This window comes from Lygodium microphyllum, chromosome 19, assembly GCF_053477565.2.
Source record: "Lygodium microphyllum isolate KBCC chromosome 19, Lygodium_microphyllum_v1.1.10, whole genome shotgun sequence".
Classification (NCBI taxonomy): Eukaryota; Viridiplantae; Streptophyta; class Polypodiopsida; order Schizaeales; family Lygodiaceae; genus Lygodium; species Lygodium microphyllum.
In genome coordinates this window covers 78,229,072-78,233,666 of record NC_141153.1, presented here as the reverse complement: position 1 = coordinate 78,233,666, position 4,595 = coordinate 78,229,072, and positions in this window count along the sequence as shown.

Genomic DNA, 4,595 nt, shown 5'->3' with positions numbered 1-4,595 from the left:
ATTATGTGTTGATCGCCAGACCATTGTACAAGCTGCTTATGGTCTTCGAATGGACTGAAGCATGCCAAAGGGCATACAAAGAGTTGAAGAAGGCTCTAACCACAGCACCAATCCTACGAGCCCCAAATTGGTCCATCACCTTCCACGTGCATATAGATGCTTCTAAGTTTTCCGTGGGGGCAGTGTTGTGCCAGCCTGGCGAACACAATTTAGACTATCCAGTGAGCTTCGCTAACAGACAACTCACTGAGACAAAAATGAATTACTCAATGACGGAAAGAGAAGGACTAGCCATGGTATTCGCAGTGAAGAAATTACGGCATTACCTCTTGGCCACGCCCTTCACCTTTTTTGTGGACCATCAAGCCTTGCTATATCTAGTAAACAAACCTTGTGCTACCAGACGCATAGCTCGATGGCTCCTTCTGCTTTTAGAGTTCGACTTCTCCGTAGTGGTATGGAAGGGAAAGCAGCATTACATGGTTGATCACATGTCGCACGTTCCCATCGGAGAAGCCGCTAGACAAGGTGCTATTGATGAACTGCTCGATGCCCATCTGTTTAACCTCTCCAGCAAGAGAGACCTGTTTAAGGCTAATCTAACACCGTATTGGGCAGATGACATAGTCCAAGTGCTTGAAAACAAACTGCCTGATCAACCAATAGAAAAAGCTCGGCTTAGGCGATTAATCCTTAAGATCCAACCCTATCAGCTGATTGCAGGCCAACTCTACAAGCTGGGGCAAGACAGATTGTTACGCAGATGCATGTGCGAATATGAGATGCACGATGTGCTCTCAGAAGCGCACGGCGGCATTGCCGGAGGGCACTTTAGTGGAGACACAACATCACGAAAAGTGTTGCAGTCTCAATTGTGGTGGCCCACACTTTTCCGCGACGCAGCACGATTTGTCAAGCACTGTGACGAGTGCCAGCGGCGGACGAAGGTCCCAATTCGCAAAGATCGAATGGAATTAACCCTGGTTATTGCTCAACAACCCTTCGAAAAATGGGAAATTGATTTCATTGGGCCCATCAGTCCTACAACACAGTATTCGCAAGCTAAGTACATCATTGTGGCCACGGATTACCTCACTAAGTGGACAGAAGCGTGAGCCACACGAAAAAATGACGCTAGAACAATGGCTAAGTTCTTATGGGAGCATATAATCTCACGATTTAGCTGCCCCATTGAACTAGTCAGTGACCAAGGCACGCACTTCATCAATGAAGTGATCGCGCACCTTCTGTCCACCTTCCTCATCATCCATCGCAAATCCTCGCCATACTACCCACAGGAAAACGGCCAGGCCGAATCAACAAATAAGGTTCTCATCAATGTCCTAACCAAGGTCGTCTCTGCTTCATGTAGCGACTGGGACAATAAGTTGATGGTAGCTCTATGGGCTTACCGAACCGCTTATAAAACGGCTGTCAGTCAAACCCCCTTTAGGCTAACATATGGGATAGAAGCGATTCTACCAGTAGAGTTCTTTGTCCCTAGCTTGAGAATAGCGCTTCAAGAGCGATGGGAAGGGAAGGAGGCATGGGCGCAGTGACTAGTTGAGCTCGAATGTCTCTCAGAGACTCGTCTTCTTGCCACCCATGCACTGATCTGCGAAAAAGCTCGACGCAAGAGCTGGTTTGACAAGCACGTCAAGCAGTGCGAGTTCGAACAGGGTAACTTAGTGCTCCTCTACTCAGTTAAAGGGCATAAGAAAAAGATGAAATTTAGAGGTCTTCGACCATTCAAGGTTCATGCAATCAGTCGAACAGGCAACGTCGAACTCGAGACCCTAAACAGTGAGGGAATAGGCTTCTTCAATGGCAGCCGTGTCAAGAAGTACTACCCTCCTACACATCCTTTGCATGAAACACTGATGTTAGAACTGCATGTCAAGGTCCGAGTAGCCACAATTACTGAAATCGATGACGAGGATGAGGAAGCTATGGAACCCGCATACCTTCGTATCACGGTCATGACTAAACAAACATGTGCTTTCACCGCCTTGATCAACGAGGGAGCAAACTTCAACGTCCTGACCTATGATCATTGGACTCAACTTGGCCAGCCACAACTTCAACCCACCACTACAAAATTAAGCCCATATGGGGCTCACTCCTATGCACTACTCGACAAGTGCAAGGTAGCCGTTTCTATTGAGTCTGAGACTATTCCAATGCTTTTCTACGTGCTGCCAAATGCTAAAAATGCAGGCACAGAGTCACTGTGCTGGGGCACACCTTCAAAAAGCAGACCCACTACAATGTCGACTACGCGTCGCAGCGCATCCACCTAGCAATAGACAACATTTGCATTGTTACAGCTTTCAACAAGGGCTGTGTGACCGCATCCCGGGCCACCTAGCCACTGATAGAAACACCTGTAGGCAATTCTAGGGAGGGGGGTAGGGTACAGCCACCACTCCCCGAGTCTCATCACCCGCAACCCATACCAGCCAAGGCTAAGGCCCCACAATCTCGCCTCCAATGGGTGCCTAAACAACCGCAACAGCTACCTAGGAGTCGACACTCCTACCCTCAGAAGACCAGAAACTCTAAACCTAGGAGGCCCAAATGCAGCCACAGGATTAGACGTGTAATCAGTCAAAGATGGGTCCCCAAGGCTCTCTTGCATGCACAAGGCTACTATGAGGGCAATGCTTGGCTATGAATACCTAAGGCCCACGCGGCCAGAGGCACCACTTGTACGCCAACCTCAAGCTCGATCAACCCAAAAATCGTAAGACCTCGAAACCACGAGCCGTAGAGCTTCCCTGACCCGCAACCATCGAGTCCATCCACGCGACCAGCTACGCGAATCACCCAAGCCTGTCAGACCAATCAACAGCCGCCAACTCGAGCATCATTACAAGCAGGAAATGATCTGGGTTTCCAACTCCATCCTGAAAGCAATAGGCCATCACTCGAGGCCGTTTGCTGACTAGCCTCCATCCCAGCGACCCAATCGCAAGCTCCTGAAGTCCTACCACAACAACTCTCCGTAGTCAAAGGCTCAAGTCCTACCAAACCCCAATCACCCGCAAGCCTTAGGCCCTCTTATGAGAGGAAATCCTTTCTCTCACTAGCAGCTAATTTAGCTGAGGAAATAGGGGATGATGTGATGGATTGCATTAAGCGACTGGACGCTACTTTTGTGTCGCTAGCTCTGAGCTATGATCGCCTCGACTTAGGCCTATTGGATGAATCCTTCGCAGTCGAAGTTCAAACGATGCCTTGTTCTTGGGAAACGTTTGAATTTTCATTTGCAAAAGCCCCTACCTCCGCTCTGCTAAGTTGCTTAGTGGGGTGAGATCTCAAAAGAGCATGCAATCAAACAACGCCTCATCACGTCGTATGATCAACGAACCACCTCTGCCATCACTGACCAATAAGTGGCAGAGTTGTCAAAACTGGTTGAGACGAAATCCTAGTTCTTAAGGCATTGGTACAATCTTAAACTGCAATGGAAAGTTGAAGGATGCTGAGTAATGACCAACGCCGAGCAGCAACGCGCTATCAAAACGGCAGAGTACGATCCCACATATGTCGCGCTGACATCATATCAAGTGTTAACCATGCTGCGAGGCCGTCCTATAGAAGACCACATCAAGGGGCACCCCTACCTTGACCGCCTATTGGCTGAATAAGAGTTACACATCACTAGCCGAGTCAACTCAGGTGACTTCCTACTAATGTTCTCACATACATCACCCAAGTGGGGATTAAACCCTCCGACCTGGACTGCGAAGCCCTTTTGGAATACAACCCCAATTTCTATACTTGGCTCCTTTACAAGTAGCCATCCACGCCGAAAGACCTACACCTTCTAACCCTCATCCTAGGAAGGATTCTTCTCAGACTAAAAGGGGAAGGGGTAAGGCGAATCAGATCAGATGTAATAAAGCAAATCAAAGCCATGAAGTACGTTGACATACATTGTGAAAAACGGATGGGGTAGGAAAGAGGACACAAAAACTTTGAATTAAAAGGTAAAAAGTCAAAGTCTAAAAAGTGAACTTGCACTAGATTTTAATGAGTTCATTCAAAAGCATAAAGTTTTTTCTGTTTTAGAGATTACTATGTCGTAAGCACTAACGAAAATTACGGTTATGACAGGAACAAAAGATGTCGCAAAAGGACCAGCCCACCAACTCCCCTTCACAGAGGAAGAGAGAATGTTGTACAACATCAACCTGGAGAACCGCACCTATAATCAGCTGAAATTCCAAATTATCCACAATTTGGAAGAATTAGTGGCCAAGGAAGAGGCAGCCAGGAGCATCGTAGAAAGTTGCAACCTTAAAAAGTGCCTGGAAAGCTTCGCACGAGAACCTGAGCACACGAGCTGTGTGGAGTTCGTTAGGACCTACAATCCCGATAGAGAGTGCGGCACTATCACAATGGGGAGAGGACAAAATGCTAGAAGGTGCTGGTCCATCTAACCCCGACCTTGGTGGAGAATGCACTGGGGCTGGAACCAAAGGTGGAAAAGAAGCAAAAGAGGGACGTCTATGCCATGCTGGGGATGAGAAAGGAGGATGTGTTGGCGAACGATGGCATCAGTATTCAGGACATCCCCAATGCAGAGGCCA